The following is a 22,519-nucleotide window of genomic DNA, read 5'->3' as shown; positions in this document are numbered from 1 at the left end:
TTGTGGAAGACCTGACCTGCCTTCTCAGGAATGGAAAAGCTGCATGTGCTGGTCAATCTGACCCGTCAACTTGGCAGAGTCACAGGGTGCCCTGACATTTGGCCAAACATTCTGAGTGTGAGGGTGTTTCTGGAGAAGAGTAACAATTTTCTCAGTAGACTAAGTGAGGCAGATTGCCCTCTCTGGTGTGGGTGGGCCTCGTCCAATCAGGCAGAGGCCAGAACAGAACATAAGGTGGGAAAGAGAGAATTTACTCCCCCTGCGGACTGTTTTCAAGCTGGGACATTGGTCTTCACCCTCATTTGGACTTGGACTTACATCCTCAGCTCTCCTCATTCTCAGACCTTCAGACTTGGACCTTTATAATAACTCTTTCTGTACGTAGATATATATATACTACTGCTTCTGTTTCTCTGGAGAACTCTCCGGGGAAAAATCAGGATTGGGTCCAGCCTGGGCTCGGATCTCCCCTTTGCTGGCAGTAACTGTAAACCTGGGCAAACAACTTCCTCTTCTCTGAGACTCTGAGCGCTCATCTTTCATCTACTCTCACCCCCAGCCTTACACTGAGATCTCATATACCTGAAGGTCATGCTCCGAAAGGATCCAAAAACCAAACTACGATCCTGAAGTCACAAAGTCATTCTGACTTTCCTACAGGCTCCCTTTAGGTCACATGCCTGCCCTTGGAGCTCATCAGTTAAATTCCACCCAAGGAATAAGCCCCGCCCCACTTCTCGCTCTCAGCCATCAGTTTCAGAGAGGCTGAAAGAGAAGTGTCCGTTTGTGGGCAGTGTGTGGGGCAGGTGGTTGTCAGGACCAGACTGCCACAGGCAGTGCGTGACAAGCTCACTGTCTGACATTCAGCCCTCCTTTTCTTCACGCGAAGCAGATTTCTCCAGCATCCGCATTTGGGGAAAGTAGGAATGACCTTTCCTCTGCCGGCTTTCTGGGTGCTGTGCATTCTAGGAAGGGATCAAAGCGGTTCTCCCCATAAGCAGAACACTCCAAGGTCAAACAAACCAAAGAACAAGGACGCATGGACGCTGCACCTTCACTGTTTTCCATGGTGAACCATCCCACCCCCCCAACACCCGAGGGCCCAGGAGGAAGCTGCCGTCCCCACCCCGTACCTATATTTGATGTCAAACACTGTGGAGTCCTCATCCTCATCATCTTCTTCATTCAGCGGGGCCATTTCCACTCGCTCGGCTGGAGTAGTGATGATGTCATATTTGCGGGTCTTCTTCAACCTCTTCCCCGACCTGGAAGAAGAGAGGCACGTTCCTGAGAACTCTGTGACGCCCACAGGTAAGTGACACTGCCCCCTCCAGCCTGCTCCCAGAAGCCCTGGTGAATATCCCAACTCCTTCCCTTTCAGCCACGAGAACTCTTACGGATTCTGGACCTCGCCCACTGTCTTGTCCTCACCTGCAAAGTAGAGATGACTACGCCTGGCCTTGAGTGCTGAAAAGCCCAGTGATTGAGATAAATAATACTCCCAACACAATGTTGTTAAGGGGGCAAAATTAATGCAAAGAAAATCTTTAATGAGCCAAAGATGAAAACATTCAATGAAGACAGGATCCAGCCCTGGGTCTGCATGGGCTGTGACACACCTGTCCCCTCGGCCCCTCACCCCAAGCCCAGATGTCACATGTGGCATTGGCAGGCCAACCACGTGGGACCTGGGTCAAGGCTCGGGCCCTCCACTTGTGTGATCTGAGACAAGTCAGTTAATCTCCCTAAGCCTCAGTTTCCTAAATAAAATAGGGTACGGACAGTACTTGTCCCTCACAGGCAAGAGAGGATTAAATAAGATGGTGAATTCGAGGAGCCTACACGCAGGAGGCTCTCAGCAAAAATTACGGTTAGTGAAAACAATAAACAAACAGAAGCGCTATAGCCTCTCTCGGATGACAAGGACTTGTAAAAACAAGTCAATATCGTCTCCATCATGAGGATTTACGGGGACGGTGAGTTATAACACTAGCTCTTACCTCTGGGATGGTAAAGGGTCATTGCGGGCCACCAGGAAAATGCTAAGACATGTCTTTCGGTCTCTGGCATTAGTCGCTCTGCACGAAGGATGCCACATTTATCAGGGCACGGCTGAAAGTTTATGATGCCACCGGGAATAATACTATTATCATGACTACTGACGTGCTTTGCATTTATTTCTCCACTACCTTGACTATCTTCCCAAACGCCTTGTATTCTACGGTGTCCCGCCTTTTCAAATCCACTTGATACTATGAGAAATGAACCAACCTCCCCCTCCCCCACAAACCATCCTAAATGGGACGGTGAAGAGTCGTTGGCTCTGTACATTCCTCCTGCAAATGCTCAGCTCTTCCCAGGCGGTGACCAAGTGCAGGACACATACTAGACCTGTCTGTCCCCAGCATGCAGAACCCTGCGGTCAGTTTGTCAGATGATGAAATAGGAAATTCACTTTCAGCTTTCATTTTTAGGTATAATTTTTAAAGTTTATTTATTTACTATTGAGAGAGAGAGAGCACAAGCTGGGGAAGGGTGAGAGAGAGAGGGAGACACAGAATCCAAAGCAGGCTCCAGGCTCTGAGCTGTCAGTACAGAGCCCAGCGTGGGGCTCAAACCCACAAACCATGAGATCATGACCTGAGCCAAAGTCAGATGCTTAACCAACTGAGCCACCCAGGCGCCCCAACTTTCAGGTTTCTCATAATTTCTTAGCAACAGCAAATTGTTCTTGTCTTACCTGGTCTGGCTTACCAAAAACATGAAAGTGTCATTTATGTAGAAAAAATGTATATTTATCTGTATGTGTATCTGTATCTTTGGCATAAAGTGCCCTATACAACCTATAGTACCTGTTCCTCGTGGTTCTTTGGGGAGAGACTTTGAGGGACAGGGAAAAACCAGCTATAAGGTCTGATGACTGGGGCACCTGGGTGGCCCAGTCAGTTAAGTATCGACTTTGGCTCAGGTCATGATCTCGTGGTTCATGAGTTCGAGTCCCACATCAGGCTCACTGCTGTCAGTCCATCAGCACAGAGCCCACTTGGGATCCTCTGTCCCCCTCTCCGTCTGTGCCCCTCCCCTGTTTGGCCTTTCTCAAAAAGATATAAAACATTAAAAATAAAAAGTCTGATGATGACCCTATCATAAAGCTCTCTGCCCTGTCTGGACACACACGCAAACACACACACACATGCACACACACACACGCTCACACGCGCACACGGGTGTGACTGCTTGTATTTAGAATGTGAGACAAGGCATGGTAACAATGCCAAGCTTGGGGGTAAGAGGGGCACAGCCAGTCACCTCCCCAGTGATCCTGGGACAATGGCATTTTAGACGCACACTTTATGCAGCAGTGTAAACACTAACCTTGTAAACACCACCAGTCCTACATTCTCCACCCTCAACAGACTCTTCTTTTCCATCCACCTCCCCCCAAAGGAGTGGAAGAAGTCTCCGCCTTCTGCCCTAGCTGACTCCTAATCCCTGACCAATTCCATCTCCAATACTGGATGGGGTAGACTAGAAACAGCTCCACATGCCACAAGCCACCCAAGACTACCCGTCCCCAAGCCCTGGACACTCAACGTCCCCATCTACGCAGACCCTCACACCACACCTTTGTCAGGAAAACAGCCCCACATCCCCACCCAGATGAGTCACAGCTGTTCAGAGCTCTCTGCAAAGGCTTTTGCAAAGGTTTTTGCCCAAAGAGACTGACAGCCTGACTGGGTTTCAGGCTGAGGAATCACAATGCTGTTTGTGACCCTTTTTCAGGTACAAGGAAACCTAGAAAATGCATAACTGGATGTGAAAACCTCGTTGTACACTTGGAACTTGAAACCTGATTTAGTCATTGGCCCTGGGGCAGGACTGACTGCTGACCCTAGAAGAAGGTTCTGGAGGCTCTGACTTTAGCTCTGCCTCATGGGAATGGATCCCTATCACCCCTAAAATCACCTCCCTTCTTCCTGATGGTTTATAGAGCCTTGTCATGAGAAAATTAACCTAGTTAGTTTAAAACAAGACCCTTGAACAGTTACCCAGGGGAGAAGCTGGAAAACACCACCCGTCTCTAGAATGTCATGGCCTACTTGCTTTAATGCCAGCCATTCCAACCATGTGACCTCAGAAAATAATGTTAAACCCCTAGATTACACCGAAGGTGTGATGGTTAATTTTATGTATTTTATATGGCCACAGGGTGTCCAGGCATTTCATCAAACTTTACTTCTGGGTGTGCCTGTGAGGGTATGAGATTTTGTTTGTTTGTTTCCTCCTTATGTTGACAATTAAACTTGAAAAGTGAGCTTTTCTTGGGTTTCAAGCCTGCCAGTCTTGGGACGGGAGCTTACACTAACATTGTAAGCTCATGGGTTTTGAGATTGCACATTCTCCCTGCAAATCTTGGAGCTTGTCAGCCTCCGTAATCTTGTAAGCCAGTTACTTTAAAAAACTGTGTGTGTGTGTGTGTGTGTCTGTGTGTGTGTGTGTGTAGTGACTGATTATATTAATACAAATGACTAATTAAAGTATTAATAATATAACTTATGTGTTACATATTGATATGTATTTTTTTTTACAAATAGTTTATTGTCAAATTAGGTTCCACATAACACTCAGTGCTCATCCCCACAAGTGTCCTCCTCCATGCCCATCCCCCCCTCCCCCCACATCCATCAGTCCTCAGTTTTTGTCAGCATTCAAGAGTCTCTCATGGTTTGCCTCTCTCCCTTTCCCCCACCATTTCCGCCCTTCTTCTCCCCCTTGTTCCTCCGTCAAGTTCCTCCTAATCCTCCTATACGTGCAAACATATGATATTTGTCCTTCTCTGCCTGACTTATTTCGCTCAGCATAACACCCTCAAGGTCCATCCATGTTGCTACACATGGCCAGATTTCATTGTTTCTCATTGCCATGTAGTATTCCATGGTATAGATAAACCACATCTTCTTGATCCATTTGTCTATTGATGGACACTTAGGCTCTTTCCATGTTTTGGCTATTGTTGAGAGTGCTGCTGTGAACATTGGGGTACATGTGCTCCTATGCATATTGATATGTATTCTGTGTCTCTTACAAAGATAGATAGATAGATAGATACATAGATACATAGATGGATACATAGATACATAGATCGATAGATAGATAGATGATAGATCGATAGATCAATAGATCGATCGATCGAGAGATGATAGATAGATAGATAGATAGATAGATAGATATAGATAGATGATCCTCTTGGTCCAGTTTCACTAGAGGACCCTGACTAGATGCAAAAGGCCATTAGCAAGAGCCCTCATACATGCTTTAAATGCCAGTTCTGACATAATGAGCAGAAGAAATTACGTTTCAAAAAATTTTTAATGTTTATTTATTTTTGGGAGACAGAGAGACAGAGTACAAACAAAGGAGGGGCAGAGACAGGGAGACACAGAATCCAAAGCAGGCTCCAGGCTTCGAGCTGTCAGCACAGAGCCCCACGTGGGGTTTGAACCCACAAAACGTGGGATCATGACCTGGGCCGAAGTTGGACACCCAACTGACTGAGCCACCCAGGCACCCCGAGAAATTACATTTCAAACCATCAGCTCTCGGAGACACAAAAACCGCTCACAAACAAGCTCACCGTTCCACGTCCCTGTTGAATGTGTTAACAGGGAAACCGGGACCCAGTGAGAGGCTGAAGAGACAGACTCACGGATGGAGGCCTCCAGGGACAAGCGCCCTCACGGCCGGCAGGTGGGTGGGCGGTCACTGCACCACCTACGTGCACCCTCGGGTGGGGCGGGCCTGGAGGCTCCCCACATATGTGTCACCAGAGGAGGTGGACCCCTTTCCTAGCGCAAGTCAGAGGCGGGGAAACGTGTGAGCAGTCAGTGAGCACTTCCCGCAGACTCTAAGGGTCCTGGGGCTGGAGAATAGCGCCATCCCCCCTCCGAGAGGGAGAATGGGAGAAAACAGAAAATGGACAGTGCTCCAGCCTGAAAAACCTCACCCAGTCCTGCTCTGTCTTCTCCGAGTGTGGACACTCTAACCTGTCTCTTCTAGTTAATACTAGTCCATGATAGATGAGCTCTTGCTGGGATAAGCCATTTACACATACGATTGCATGTTACAGCTCATCAGGCATTCTATAGGGTGCTGCCGTCTGCCCCCCAACTGAGGAAAATGGGGCTCAAAGAGGTAGATGTCCCCATGGCCAAGGCCAAAGGCTGCCCTGGAACAAAGCTCCCTGGCAGTCACCTTGAACCACCCGTGCCTGCCAAGAGGCAAGGTGCCAGTTGTCTCTGGCTACTTCCTGCTCACTCTCAAATGCAAGCCCACTCCATACCCCCACCAGATTCCACACCCACTCGACACTGACACCAAGAAACTCTCTGCCCTTGTCACACCTTCTGGAACTTGCCACTTCACACAGCTCACACATTCCTACTCCAAATTGATCTGTGTACACTTCTTTGTTTTAAATTTTTTTTAATGTTTATTTAATTTTGAGAGAGAGAGTGTGTGTGTGAGCAGGGGAGGGGCAGAGAGAGAGGGAGACACAGAATCTGAAGCAGGCTCCAGGCTCTGAGCTGTCAACACAGAGCCTGATGCAGGGCTCAAACCCATGAACCTGAGATCATGACCTGAGCCAAATTCGGACACTTAATTGACTGAGCCACAAGGCACCCCAATCTGTGTACACTTCTAATGAACTCGTTCTAAATCATGGATCCCTTAGGATATGAGTTGGTTCAAAGCAGGCCAGCCTCCATCTCCTCCCTCCCTTTCGGCGCCTGTATCTTCAGCAGCCTGGGTGAATCCCCTTCCCACGTGGTCCCCGTGGTTGAGCAGACCTGGCCAATGACCACACCCCCAGTTCCAGGAGTAGATGTGGGACTGAAGCTAAGCCAATCAGTGTGTTGCAATCCCCAGGCTATGGCAAGAGGGGCGGGACTGGGGACCAATCAGAGCCAATGGCCCTTGGCTAGGAAGGCTGGACCGGGGGCAGTAAATGCTCTGCCCACTGGCCTTGAGATCCGAATGAAAGAAGCCATCTTGCCACCTTCTGGAAATGGAAAGTAAATGGGCACCTGGGCAGCTCAGTTGGTTAAGTGTCAGGGTTTGGCTCAGGTCATGATCTCACGATTCACGGGCTCAAGCCCCACATCAGGCTCTGTGCTGACAGTGTGGAGCCTAGTTGGGATTCTCTCTCTCTCTCTCTCTCTCTTTCCCTGCCCCTCCCCCATTCACACTTTTTTTCTGTCTCTCCTCTCAAAATGAATAAATGAACTTAAAAAGAAAAAAACAAAGAAACGGAAAATAAAGTCCACCTGGCAGAAGGCAGATTGGGAGGGAGAGAGACCAAGTTCCAAATCTCCTATAAAGCCAGCCCTCTTTGGGGCACCTGCGTGGCTCAGTTGGTTGAGCATCCGACTTCAGCTCAGGTAACAATCTCCTCATTTGTGAATTTGAGCCCTGAGTCGGACTCTGTGCTGACAGCTCAGAGCCTGGAGCCTGCTTCAGATTCTGTGTCTCCCTCTCTCTTTGCCTCTCTCTCTCTCTCTCTCTCTCTCTCTCTCTCTCTCAAAAATAAACATTTTTTAAAAAACATAAATAACATAAAGCCAGCCCCCCTTGACAGCTACCAAAGCCAGCCTGGGCTGAGGTTTCCGTCACTCACCACGTGGAGAATCCAAACAGCCACAGGACCTTGATGGATCAAGGCAGGCACAGCATGAAGTAAAACCATCGCTGTAACAATACAAACCATCTTGAGGTTTTCCTACCTTCTAACTTACTGTTAGAAGTTTTACTAACTTCCACATAATTTTCCTATTCCGTCCAACCCTTCAAAACCCCAGGACTCATCCCTGCTCTAGAAAGGAAGAACCATACATTCAAAGTGCCTCAGTGACAGTATCCTAAATATTTTTGCTCAAGGCCACCGGGGAACAGGTTTTCCAAGAAGACAAACACTCTGGTGACTCCTTCCCACAGGGATGTTTATAAGCACACCGGCCTGTGGAAAAGGCCAAGGCCACATGGCCACAGAGGCTCTGAAGTCCCGAGTCCCTCCAGGGGACAGTGGGTCAGCTTGTGGACACAGCCCTCATCACAGTCACCAGCCTCAGGAAGAAAGTTCTAGACACCTGGTTCTAGATCCCCCGTGTCGAGTCAGACCCGAGTTCATAACCCAGCAATTCTACACACAGGCCTGTTTCCACAGCCGTAGATGGAGGTAGGGGGAGCGGGCGGGGGGACCAGGCAGGGGAGCAGCCAAAATTGTCGGGCATACAGCTTTCCAGCTACAGAAGGAGATTCGGGAATCAGAGAAGGGAGAAGATATAGCTGGCCTGTGCTCTATGGCATGGCCCCCTTGACACTGTTTCTCTTTAGGGCAACAAGGTCCCTTTATTTATCCATTTTTTGAGAGAGAGAAAGCATTAGCAGAGAAGGGGCAGAGAGAGGGAGACAGAGAAAACCCCAAGTGGGCTCCATGCTGTTGACCCGAGGCTTGATCCCACGAACCGGGAAATCATGACCTGTGCCCAAATCAAGAGTTGGACGCTTAACCAACTGAGCCAGCCAGGCGCCCCATGGAACGAGGTCCCTTTGAACCAGATGGCCTCGATGAAGAGATGGCCAGCGGCAGCTTTAAGTAAATGTCCACAGGAACAGGCAAAGCCAGAGAAGTTCTAAGAGACAAAGGATCCTTCCAGGGGAGCCAAAACACACATCTCTGACAAGGCAGAGGAGAAGTTCAAGATTCTTTTGCTCTGAAATGTGATCCGAAAGCCGGAGGATTTGTTTACTCGGCAGTCCTGTCAGCAGCTGCTCAGAAGCGGGTTTCCCAGCGAGGGGGGCCGTTCTCGCCTGTGCAAACACAAAGGCGGGGAGCAGAGCACCGGGGCTCAGCGGGCCCACGTGGAGGGGAGCCTTCCGCCCCTGCCCTCCCCTGTGAAGAGGATACCCAAACCAAACCAAATCTTAAGGGTTAGTCTGTTATGAGAAATTCAGCTGGGGGTGTAGCCATCAGATCCACAGGCTGCATGCCCAGAGATGGGGTTCGCACCTCGGCTCCCCAGTTCCTCTATTATGTGCCTCTGGGCGACTCACTCCCCTGAATCTTTAAAAAATATTTTTTTAACTTTTATTTATTTTGAAGAGACACAGTGCAAGCAGGGAAGGGTCAGAGAGAGAGGGAGACACAGAATCTGAAGCAGGCTCCAGGCTCTGAGCTGTCAGCACAGAGCCCGACGCAGGGCTCGAACCCAGGAACCGTGAGATCATGACCTGAGCCGAAGTCGGACGCTCAACTGACTGAGCCCCCCAAGCGCCCCTGGATCTTAATCTCATCTCCATTTCTACCGCCGGCCAGGTTCAATTGGGGTTCTGGTGACAGAGCCTCATGGTGCCCCCCAGCCTCACCCGCTCCGTGGGCCACAGCTTGCCTGTTTCCCCAACGAGGCCTTCCCTGGACGCCCCACAGAGGTCACGTTTCCTGCTTCCTCAGTCTCCCGTGATCTCCATCCGTAGGCACCACCCCCGCGTGGGGTACCATCTATGTGGGACTCTGAATCACGTGTGTCCCTCCTACAGCCTCGTTCCGCTGGGGTGACAGGAACAGCCGCCACCACCACGGGGCCACACTCAGTGCCAGGCATCGCACGCGTGCTCCTCGGGGAGCCTCTGGCCAGCGAGGCAGCACGGAGTCAAGGAAACGAAAGCCAGGAGGCCTGCGAGTGGGGCCCAGATCTACCTCTACCACATTCCAGAGCCCAAGCTCTTCACACTCCAGCAGAGAGCAGGACACTTGCCGGGGGTCCCCACACCGTCAGCAACTGCAAATTCTTGTCGTCGCCCACTGCCTCCCACACCACCAAAAGCAACCGACGGAAGGCGGTGCCAGCAGAGGGAGGGCGCGCCGTGCTTCTGACTAGAAAGTGTCCATGCCAATGTCATGCCTCCCAAATTAATCCACAAGTTTAACTAAGTCCAATAAAATACTGACAGATTTCTTTTGGGGAATCTAGGCAAGTTGGTTCCAAAGCTCAGAGAAGGAAAAACAAAAAAAAACAAAAAAAGCAAAAAAAACAAAACGGGTAACAAGAATAGCTAGGAAAATTCTGGAAAAGGAGTTTGAAGGGAAACCAATCCTAAATAGTGTTTACCTAAGCCTGGGAGTTGGGACAGAGATGGGGGCTTTGCTAATAGGCTCAGGGTTTCTTTTCGGGGTGATGAAAATCTTCTAAAATTGATTGGGGTAAAGGTGCACAAGTCTGTGCATACACTAAGCCATGAACTGGACACTTTAAATGGGTGAACTGTGTGATATGTGAATTATAGCTTATAAAGCTGTTACTAACAACCGGGAAAGAGAAGGGCACCTGGGTGGTTCAGTCGGTTGAGCCTCCGACTTCGGCTTGGGTCATGATCTCACGGTTCATAGGTAAGAGCCCCACGTCGGGCTCTGTGCTGACAGCTCAGAGCCTGGAGCCTCCTTGGGATTCTGTTTCTCTCTCTCTCTCTCTCTCTCTCTCTGCCCCTCCCCCGCTCACACTCTGCCTCTCTCAAAAATAAATGAACATTTAAAAGAAAGTTTTAAAGTAAACAAATAAATATATAAATAATTTAAAATAAAAAAAAAAAAAAAAATGGAAAGATAGGGGTGCCTGGGTGGCTCAGGCAGTTAAGCATCTGACTATTGATTTCAGCTCAGGTCATGATCTCACGGATTGTGGGTTCGAGCCCCAACATCGGGCTCTGAGCTGACAGCATGGAGCCTGGTTGAGATTCTCTCCTTCCCCCAAGCGCACACACTGTCTCTCTCAAAAATAAATAAACGTTTTTAAAAATGGGGAAAGATATGTATTTATTTATAGGTGTATGTACATACATTACACTCATTTCTCTACTTTTAAAACCTCTTGGCAAAGAGTCACAGAAAATTGACGGCACGCAGAGAACGAAGCGTGGTGACGAAGGGGATAGATGAGAGCTAAGAAGGACATTACCCACAATATATTCTTTGGCTCCTCAGGAATGTTGAACCATGTGAATATACGATCTATTTTTAAAAGGAACAAATGAGGAAGTAAAATTCAAAGTCAGTAATTAAAAAAAATAGTTTAAATGCGTCAGGCCTACTCTCTCCTGGAGCTGGTCCAGGGGCCCCTCTGCTCTGCCCAGAGGCTGCAGGTCACCTCCCCTCATCTGGTGGCTTGAGGAGCCAAACCCAGCAAGGGAACCTTTCCTCCACCCCGGCTGATTTCATTTTTAAGCCCATTTGAGTAGCTCTGTAGCTCAGGCACCAGCTTGATGCAGAAACCACACCACTTGTCACAAAGAGCATGTCACCTTTGACGTTTAGAAAAATTAACAGGGTGCCTGGGTGGCCCAGCTGTTGAGCATCCGACTTCGGCTCAGGTCATGATCTCATGTTTCATGAGTTCGAGTCCCACATCGGGTGAGCATGAGCCCCGCCTCAGGTGAGCTCAAGCCTCACTTAGGGTGAACCTCACTTCTCTCTCTCTCCCTCTTTCCCTCCCCCCCCCCGTGTATCTCTATCTCTATCCCTTGTGGGATTCTCTCTCTCTCTCCTCACCCTCACTCACCTGCACCTTCTCTCTCTCAATAAAAGTAAAATATTTAAAAAATAAAGAAAAATTAATAAAGAAAATGAGAACGAAATGGGGGTGGGGGGACAAAATCAAGCAGCTGCTGGGAGCTGGCTGAGATGCCAAGCAGCCTTAATGCCTGGTGGGGCTTCTGCTCTGGGGTCAGGGGCTTGCCCCATTTTCCCCTCTGACCTTGACCCTGCACCTGCATCCTCAGAGCATACGACATAACTACTGAGCCTTCCCTAGAAAACTAAGTAAACTCGGGGCGCCTGGGTGGCTCAGTGAGTTGAGTGCCTGACCATCGATTTCAGTTCAGGTCATGATCTCAGGGTTGTGGGATCAAGTCCTGCATCAGAAAGGTGCTCTCTGTCCCTCGCCCCTTCTCTTTTTCTCAGATAAAAAAAATTTTTTTAATTAAAAAAAGAAAACTAGGGGCACTTGGGTGGTTCAGTTGGTTAAGCGTCTGACTTCAGCTCAGGTCTTGATCTCGCAGCTCACGAGTTCAACCCCCGTATCAGGCTCTGTGCTAACAGCTCAGAGCCTCGAGCCTGCTTCAGATTCTGTGTCTCCCTCTCTCTCTATCCCTCCTCAGCTTGTGCTCGATCTCTCCTAAAAATAAATAAAAACAGGGGCGCCTGGGTGGCTTAGTCGGTTAAGCGTCCGACTTTCGCTTAGGTCATGATCTCATGGTTCGTGGGTTTGAGCCCCGCGTCGGGCTCTGTGCTGACTGCCAGCTCAGAGCCTGGAGCCTATTTCAGAGTCTGTGTTTCCCTCTCTTTCTGACCCTCCCCTGCTCACGCTGTCTCTCTCTCTCTCCTAGAAATAAACAAAACATTAAAAAAAAATTTTTTTTAAATAAATAAAATAAATAAAAACATTAAAAAAACATTTTTAAAGAAAGTAAGTAAACTTGAAGAAAGAACCCAATTCCAAAACCCACCTTCGAGCTTCCCTGCAGGGAGGAACAGCACTGTCCCCGGAGAGTGGGCAATGGCTTGGCATTAGCCCCCAGCTCAGGGGGCATGACCAGCATCGCCTCCCACCCAGGCAGGAGGCCAGGATACAGTTCCCAAGGACGACCTTCCTTCCTGGGCCCCTGGCTCCACCCAACACCTTCTTCGTAAAGCAGTTCAAACAAGCCACTTAGAAAGGCAAACACCCGTGCGACGAGAACCTCATCTCACTAAGCTCCAGGTGGGCACCTGGAGACAGACGTTCAGTTCCGTGAGACAAAGCTTTTCCTCCGGGGCAGCGTGAGCATCAAGGTCTCCAGCGGCCCGGCTCTCACGGTCAAGGTCTCCAGTCAGGCCCTCCTGAACACTGGTGTTCGAGAGCCTTCCAGATGCACCCAGAAGCAAGCACCTCCACTCCTTTCCCTGCCTTCATGTGGCACACACCCCCCCCCATCATGCCAGGGCTCCTGGGTTCCAGCACCCAGCTCCCGGTCAAGTGCAATGACCCAAAGTACCTCGTCAAAAACGCAAATGCCACAGAGCCCCGTCAGCACAGGAGACCGGTGAAGCAAGCCTGGTGTGACATGAACATTAGAACGAACGGGGTGACAAATGGCGACCAATGCTCTGTCTTTAACTCAGGGACGTAAGATGGTCACAACTCCAGCCGAGGGGGATGGCTGTGACCCAGTGCCCGCCCACAACCTGCAACAGAAGCTCTGTGTTTCCAGGGATTCCCGTCGGTCGAGAAAAGCAGACCTCGACTTTTACATGAAGACTTCCAACTTGTTAGGTGTTCTCAACCATCTCCGTTGTCAAAAACACTGTACAGATCAAAACAAAACAAAACCAAAAACATATCTGCGGACCATCAGTTTGCAACCCCTGACCATTTCCTGCCGTGGTCATGGAGGCCAAGCATGAGTGATACTCAACAGCTCAGCTAAAAATCACGAGCCCAGAAAGATGGAATGATTCGCGTGTTCAACCAAGGTCTTCCTCATCCCTGCTCCCCAGCCGTTCCATTGATGAAGGGGAACCAGTTGTTATTTATAACAACCCAGCTGCCTCCCTCCCTCTTAGGCACCAAATCATCGGGGTTCAAGGAAGTGGTGTCATTGCTGACGGTGCCCATGCCTACATCCTGCACACCACGCACATTGTGCCCCGCGGGTGCATACAGCTCATAGAATCACGGATCATACACCATGGGCCACAGAACCCCCTAAGAACTCAGTTACAAGCCTTAGGGCTTTTCTTCGTAATATCATGGCTTCTGGCCTCCATCTGCTCTCCACGCTGGTTTCTCTGTCACTCCCTGGGGACTCTATGCAGCTTTCATTCTTCCAAGACAAAAAAAAATAAGCTCCCCGCCAGCTTTAACCTGTTGGGGACATCACAGGAAGTACGGCAACAGCAAACGCACCAAGCGAGACCTGTTCCTCCGGCTGCCAGGTGTGTTTGCAAAGGGTTGGGTCTGCCTTGTTTTTATAGGAGGTGCCAGGCAAGGGAGGTGAGGCATAACGTCCAGGGGCAGGTTCACGGGGTTCAAGGGCAGTGGCGAGAAGGCCAAGAGGGACTCTTCTGATGGACCCAGCGGACCCAACTACAGCCTAGAAACTGTGAGGTCACTGTGCTTTGGGACACACGTCATGAGTGACCCTTTCGGCACCCACTTGTCCCGGTCACATGGTGGGGGGCGTGGGAATGTCACTCCTTGCCTCCAGCACCCCACTTCAGAGACAGTCACTTCTCAGAGGCTCAGCCCAGATGTCCAAATATGTGGATGGAATTTCTGTGAGCAAGTGTCACCTGTACACCACCTTCTTTTTTTTTTTTTTTTAAGTTTATTTATTTTGAGAGAGAAGAGTGTGCGTGTGCAAGCTGGGTAAGGGCAGAGAGCGAGGGAAACAGACTTCCAAGAAGGCTCCACACTGACACAGTGCAGAGCCCGACACAGGGTTCCAATCCACAAACCATGAGATCATGACCTGAGCTGAAATCAAGACTCAGATGCTTAACCAACTGAGCCACCCAGACACCCCTGCACCGTCTTCTTTCTCCCCTTCTCCCCTGCCTGACCACCCCCTTCACCCTGATCCCCTTCTCTGGGTCCTTCAGGGCCTCCTGACATTCTCCTCCCCCTCTCCCTTTTCATCGGCTCAGACCTCCAGGCTCCCTACTGGCCCTTCCAGCACCTTCCACAGGTCTCCACAACCATCCTGAGCCCCCACTGAGCCACATCACTATTCACACATTCACTCAGCAAATACTTAGTAAGCACCTAGCATGGGTCAGCGTTACCAAAGCAGCACTTGGCTATTTGATTATTTCACTCCATCTGCTCTTCCCACTCGCAATTCCCCAAATCCTCCAGCTAGAATTCAGGTCTTCCAAAAGCCGGCTGCGAGAAGGGAAGGGCAGAGAATGCTGGCTCGGAAGTCAGGTTCCCGCCCTTCACCGGTGGCATGGCCTTGAGAAGGACTCCATCACTCTGTGCCTTGATTTTCTCATCTGGAAACCGAGGACTCTGGCCACACACGGATCAGAGGAATGAGGAAACACAGAAAACGTTTAGCACAGAGCCTGGTACACAGTAGGGCTTCATCAAGATGAGTTGGTGATTACCATTAGTTGATTATTGTCATCATCATGATTTGCAAGTGATCATTTTCTCACACCCTCCCCATCGCACAAGGTCCCAGAAGAGACTCTGCTTCCCACCCTGCTGAGCCCTGACCCTAATCCTCTTCTTCCCCATTTGCCTTTCCAGACCGTTCTGTTTGGGCCTCAAGCCCCTGGGGCCATCATTTTGCAGTTTATGCTTTTGTTTGTGAGTGTTGCTTTTGTTGCATCATTCCCCAGTTGAACTGAATCCTTTCTTCTCTACCCATGGAATCATCCAAGGGCATCAGCCTGTCTCCCCCAATTGCATCGGAAGCTCCTTGGACAGCTCAGGTCCCCCTGTGCTCACAGGTGGCCTCAGTAAATGCACCGGGAAGAATGCTCTATCCATTTAACCATGGTTGCACCTAGGTCTTGCCCAAAAATGCTGGGGAGACCAGCTGGACCAGCCCAAAACCCAGGCCGCCACAGTGTGGAGGCCCAGAAAGGACCAAGCTGAGCATCAGAACCCCTTGCACGTAAGTTCTGCTTTTCCTACAAATTCAATGGACGGCCTCAATAAACCCTCCTCTCTTACGGGCCTCCGTTTTCTCATCTGTGTGTAGGGAGGGAGGTCAAGTGAGCTCTCTGTTGCCACGGCCTCTCCTCTGCACCACACCTGCCTGTAAGCATGGATCTCCCGTCCCCTGCCCCCACAGAAAAATAAAGTCTGGGTTCCTGGAAGATCACCCTTAGATTAAGTATGGATTTAAAAAAATTTTTTTTAATGTTTTATTTATTTTTAAGAGACAGAGAGAGAGACAGCACGAGCAGAGGAGGGTCAGAGAGACAGGGAGACACAGAATCTGAAGACAGGCTCCAGGCTCTAAGCTAGCGGTCAGCAAAGAGCCCGACACAGGGCTCGAACCCACGAACCGTGAGATCATGACCTGAGCCAAAGTCAGATGCTTAACCACTGAACCACCCAGGCGCCCCAACTACAGATTTTTTAAGCGAAACCATGACAACATGATTCCAAATTCGTGGTTGCAGAAATTCCCTCTGCAAATAGAATCAAAGCATCAGCCATAAAACTAAAATACCAGCTCAACCGCTCAAGCCTTCTCTGCTTAAAGCTGGGTGGGTGCAATGCAGACACTAACCCTGGAGACCCCCACCCCTAGATGTGTCTCGTGTGTCAAGAAGGACCTGCTTTTGCAAAGCGCCCCCCCAAACCAATGCACACGTGGGCATGGAAGTTTATAGGTAAAGTCATATATCACAGAAGGCTCAGGGTTAAATTAGAGAGGGATTTTTCTCCCTTTCGGATTTGATAGAAGAAATCAGTGGCAGATGCCCAGGCCCCACAGACGCATTAATAAGCAGTCATGAGATACTTCCTCCACTCAGGGCCTTAGGTGCCCAGGGAGGCTCATGCACATTCAAGAGTCACCAATTACATTTGAAAGAGGCTCCAAGTGCACCTGCCTGATTATTGTGGCCACATGGCTGTATCCTCACTCACAGGCAGTAGCAGCGACCAAAAGGTTGGATATAAATTATATCTGTTTTCAGAATCAGACTTTTAAATACAAGAGTACACTGTTTAAAGGGGAGCGAGCAAGGGATTTGGTTGACTTGATGTCATTCTAAATATCCCCATAGGCCTTGGAGGCGTGTCCTCCAATGAATGCCCAGAAAGGCGCAGAAAATGGCACACATGACATAACAGACAGCCTCCCAGCCCAGACTCTCAGGAAACCTCAGCACAGCTACATCTTGGGCTGAGCTGTGCTTCGCTAAGGGGCCGTCCTGTGTGGTAGGAGGGTTCTGCATCATCATCCTTGGATTCTAAATACTAGATGATGCGGGCACCCCTCTCCCAAAGTCATGACAATCAAAAATATCTCCAGGGGCACCTCGGAGGCTCAGACCGTTAAGTGTCCAACTTCAGCTCAGGTCACGATCTCATGGTTTGGGCGTTTGAGCCCTGCATCTGGCTCTGTGCTGACCGTGTGCAACCTGCTTGGGATGCTCGCTCCCTCTCTCTCTCTCTCTCTCTCTCTCTGCCTCTCCTCCCTCAAAATAAATAAATAGACTCAAAATAAAATAATAGATATATATCTCCAAACACTGCCAAATGACCCCAAGGTGGAAAACTCCCCAGATGAGTATAAGTTTAGAAAACTTAATGTTTCCCGTGTGCTGCGACTTTGTTTGTTTTTGTTTTTTTTTTAACTTGGCGGCAAACTGAATCAAGAGTACACTCTACTCTCTTTTTAAAAAATCTGAAGTTTTAGGGATGCCTGGGTGGCTCAGTCAGTTAAGCGTCCGACTTCAGCTCAGGTCATGATCTCATGGTGTTTGAGTTGGAGCCCCAGGTCAGGCTCTGTGTTGACAGCTCAGAGATTCTGTGTCTCCCTTTCTCTCTGCCCCTCCCCTGCTCATGCTTTCTCGCTTTCTCCTTCTCTCTCTCTCAAAAATAAATAAAATATTTTTTTAATTTTAATCTGAATTTTTACTGTATCGTTTACTTAATACTCTTTCTTCACTGTGGTATATATTTTGGGGGGGGGGGAGAGGGGTTAAGGGAATTGGATGAAAATGGCCAAAAGGCGCAAACCTCCAGGTAGAAGACAAGTAAATTCTGGAGGTGTAATTGTAAACCTGATGACCAGAGCTAACACTGTGGTCCGGTGCGTCTGAGAGTGGCTGAGCACGCAGACCTCAAAAGTTCTCATCATAAATTTAAAAAAAAAAAAACACTTTTTTTGTTTGGTATCTGTATGAGGTGATAGATGTTAAGTAACATAACATCATTTCACAATGCCCTCAGCTTACACAGTGCTGTATGCCAATTTTACCACAACAGAACTGAAAAGGAAACAGAAAATCCAGTAAAAAAAAAAAAAAAATTAAAATTAAATTAGGATAAATATGTTTCACTTCTATGGCTTTTCCCGCAATTCAAAAACCTTGGTCAAACAATCAAGAACTACCTGCCGTGAAACAAACTCCACCAGCGCTCTCAAAGTCATAAAAAGGGGCTTAACTTTCTAACCACACTCTGCCTACAGCTCCAGTGTATTAAAATAATATTCCTACACTAACAAGCAATAACTAAAAACATGTCAGAACGGTTAAGTTTCCCCAAATCCCAAAAGTCTGAAGCTGTTATGTTTTCTCTTAAATAACATTTGCTCTTATTATAAATGTAAATACAGAGACGATGGGAAATTTCGGGACTCTGGGATAAGCAGAAAAGTCTTCGTCCTTTTCAAAGACCTGGGTTGGTACATTTTAAAAATGTTTTAAAGTTTATTTATTTTTGAGACAGCGAGACAGAGAGAGACAGAGGGTGAGCAGGGGAGGGGCAGACAGAGAGGGAGACACAGAATCCGAAGACAGGCTCCAGGCTCTGAGCTGTCAGCACAGACCCTGATGCAGGGCTCGACCCCATGAACCCTGAGATCATGACCTGAGCCAAAGTCGGACACTTAACCGACTGAGCCACCCAGGCGCCCCAACCTGGGTTGGGTTAGTAAATTAACTGAGCTTCTGGGGTCCCCACATCTTCAGGACGTGGTGGCACGCACCTCTACCACTGTTGCAAACGTGACAGCCGGGCAGTGTCAGACCACCGAGGATTCATCTTCCTCCTCCAGGAAGCACCAAAACCCTCCTTCCACATAAGAGGATTTTACAAAGCTTTTGAAATGAGAAATGGCTGGGAATGCAGCCAGCCGAGATCTTGGAGAAACGTGGCCGTGGCAGTAGAGCTCGGAGACCCGCCAAGATGGGGAAAGGCTCCCCATGAGGACAGGAAAGTCGCTGAGGTGGTAGTTTCCCTGCCTTGTCTCCACCCTGGTCATGAGACACTGGAGGGGAAAGCTGGATTCGTCCCAGATCGTGAAGGGTAAACATTAGACCTAAGAGAGCACGTGGGCACCATACTGGCCTCAGCTGTGTTACCCCTGACTCCACGCAACCCACCAGATCTCTCCAAACATCCAAAGGTTAGAGGGATCGCTGCTTTCTACTTCCTGGACAACCTCCTTGTTGTTTCTCTTCCAGGTCTCAGAAACAGACCAAGGAACTGACCTGGGGAGACACCCTCACTCCGAGCTGGGCAGAACTGCACGTGTGGACACACACACACACACACACACACAATGAAGGTACCCCGCATCCACACTGCCTTTCCCTCCTTCCAATCTTGTCTCCAGTCTTAAAACAGTGTTCCTTAACGATTCAAACACACGAACAAGGTGTCGATGACTCTGCAGATGGCGGGATCGGCTTCATTCATGAGTCTGGGAAGACGGAGCTGTTCAACCTCAGTAGAAAATGGGAAAATGCAAAACAAACCAATGAGACTCCAAATTACACCCACCAACCTGGAACAGCGAGAAAGTTGGATGGTACTAAGTACCCAATAGGATGGAAGGAATCTCAGGCACTGCAGGCAGAAGGGCAAACTGGCACATAATGAGACAACCGTGTGTGAGTAACCCTGGGACCCAGAAATCCCACTTGTACACGCCCCCAGCCAAAGGCACAGCAACAAGCTGAGCATACAGACAAGGGAGAGCTGTAATGAACGTATGCCTGTTGTAAGGAAATTCAGAGCACGTAAAAACATAACCTGAAAAATAATAATCACCCACAACCACGAAAGTGCACACACACACAGATTTCTTTGCACGCTCACTATACGTATATAATTTCTTATTTAAATGCAATCGTACTATCCATGCTGTTTTGTAACCCATCCCACTCAATAACAGTGAGGTATTAGATCAACACCATCATTTTTAACAGCTGTACCGTATTCCACACGTTCCATAAATTATTTAACCAAGACTGAGTTGTTAGAGGCTGAGGTTACTGAAATCCTTTCACTACCAAACAGAACTGCTCCGAACTTAACTGCCCATGCACCTTTGCTGCTTCTTCTAATTAGTAAAATTGGAAAAAAGATGTATCACCGTGAAAAATGTGTGTACCCTGGGAATGGAATTGCTTCGTTAGAGGTATACATATTTTCCCTACAATATACATTCTGTGCTTTCCTTTTTAAAAAAAATTTTTTTTAATGTCTATTCATTTTTGGGAGACGGAGTGCGAGCAGGGGAGGGGCAGAGAGAGAGGGAGGCACAGAATCTGAAGCAGGCTCCGGGCTCCAAGCTGACAGCACAGATGTGGGCAGAGGGGAGACGGTCTCAGCGTCACTTGAAGGGAGGAATGGCCAGGACTCAGGGACTACACGCTAAGGATCTGGGAGAGGGAGCACTTAAGCAGGACACGCGGCTGGGGCAGCAGGTGGTCGGGGCGGGGCGCTATGAACCGAGCCTGCCAAGGGCTGTGGAGAGAAGGAAAGCTCACAGTACAGACCACGAGCAAGATGGGGTGCTGTCCCTGCCTCGGCCACATATTTATAGCGCATTCTAGAATTCAGTGGGCAGCTCACCGTACTCCCTGGAATGTGACTCTCTCCTCTGCAAAGGATCACATGGGGACTGTGTACTATCAAGGCTCTTCCCAGCTGTAAAATGCTTGAAGCTCCTGTCTGTATCAGAAACTGGGTGCCAGTGGCCCACCTGAAACAAGGGTACCTTCCGTGGACAAAGAGGCAAATCGTATACATAACCAGCTTCTATGAAATCAGAACCTTCTTCCAACACTGAACAAACAAGCCTACGAGGCGGGAGTAACACGCAGCTCACATCTGGCCACATGCTGACGCTTTTCCTCCCCACCCCTTGGTAACAAGGAGCAGACTGGCAAAATAGTTCAAATGCCTTCTTAAAAAGTACACTGCCTTGTAGGCTCAGAGGCCTATTTTGAGCAAAATGTTTCAAACCTCCATGCTCAGAGCTGCTCGAGGCATCAACAGCTCACTCCAGCTGAAGGATCAGGAAATCAGTGAAGGACTCCTGTGCATCCGCTGGAAGCCAGGCCGGCGTCCAGCACTGAGACATGAGTGGGGACTGGACATCACTGGCCCCCAGGGCTGTCTGCTCAGAATGGGAGCTTGACACCAAACCCAGCCACCCAGCACTGCACGAGAAGGATTGTACGGAGAGTGCGCGAGGCTAGCGACGGCGGAGGCCAGAGAAGGAAGTGAGGACCTCACTCGAATGTCCAGAAAACTACACGGGGGAAGGAGCATGGGAGCTTGGTACAGACACAGAAGGTGTGCAGGAGCTGGCCCCGGAGCGGGGAGGCACAGGCCAACACCACGGAGCATAAGGAAATAAGCAAGGGACGGAGAGGACGCTCAGAAGGGCTGGCCGATGGCTGATGGCCAGTCTGTAAGAGCCCTGAATGCCACACCCAGGTAGCAGCTACACAGAAAGCCACTGAAGTTTGCAAGCAGAGGGGCGAAGGCGGTGGAAAGGATGGGGTGAAGGGGGCAATTCAATGGCCAAAGTACCTTAAGGAAACCAGTACAGTGAGGAAGAACATGGCCTGGACCAGGGCAGGGGTGGGGTGGAGGGTGGATGTGGGAACACTATACCCCTTCTCCATTTTCTCAGGACCACTGGCATTTAATCCTACAGACCCGCAAGGAAACACCCTGACGCAGAGTCGCACGGCACCAACAGCAAACCTCAACAGATACCCCCGACCCTGCCTTTCCAGGTCTGGTTTCCGCTCCTGTGTTGAGAACGCTCCCCGGGCGGAGAGGCAGCCCCTGGCCCCAACCCTCCAACAGCTGATCAAACAGTAAAGCACACTGTGTACACTTGAAATGTGGGTGGGGTGGGCAGCAAACAACTCTCTCTCTCTCTCTCTCTGTCTCTCTCACACACACACACACACACACACACACACATTTCCAGGTGGCCAGCCTAAGCAACAGGACACATTTGCTTCATTTCCTGCAAAAACAGGATCTCCCAGGCATTCAGAGAAAATGTCCCCCAGGTCCTGGGCTCATTCCTGTCCTCAACACTGCCTTTTTTTTTTTTTTTTTTTTTGGAAGCACAAGGAAGAAAAAGGAAAAAGGGCAGGTGGGGCATTGGGGAGCCTCGGAAGCAAGAACAGAAAGGATAGCAAGATGGGCAAAGTTGAAGACAGAGGGACTTGGGTTCAAATTCTACCTCCACCACTGAGGCTACTTGGATAAACCGCGCGGCCTCTCTGTAGATTTTTCCCCCATCTGTGAAATGGGTGCAAAAATAAATTGCGTGTAAAAATAAATACTGAATTACCAGAATTGGTGGTGCTACTGTTAGCGTCAAGCACCAGCAGACAGTTCAAAGGAATCCAGTATTCACGATGGCTACCGTTAAAAGGGGAGAAAATTTAGAAAACGTTTACGGGGGTCGGGGGACCGGCAGG

The 22,519-nt window shown here is 49.3% G+C and overlaps 1 long non-coding RNA gene across 3 annotated transcripts in view; it reads right to left on the bottom strand.

Moving 5' to 3' along the window:
- The window catches only part of LOC144240133 (uncharacterized), a 145,304-nt gene that overhangs the window by 7,966 nt on the left and 114,819 nt on the right, over positions 1-22,519 (bottom strand). For all 3 annotated transcript variants that reach the window (XR_013337607.1, XR_013337608.1, XR_013337610.1), the window contains one exon: positions 1,134-1,265. This is a non-coding gene — a long non-coding RNA (uncharacterized LOC144240133). The remainder of the gene's footprint in view (positions 1-1,133; positions 1,266-22,519) is intronic.

Source organism: Crocuta crocuta, unplaced genomic scaffold (genome assembly GCF_008692635.1).
Source record: "Crocuta crocuta isolate KB4526 unplaced genomic scaffold, BGI_CrCroc_1.0 scaffold7, whole genome shotgun sequence".
NCBI lineage: Eukaryota > Metazoa > Chordata > Mammalia > Carnivora > Hyaenidae > Crocuta > Crocuta crocuta.
This window is presented reverse-complemented; position numbering and strand designations above follow the sequence as displayed.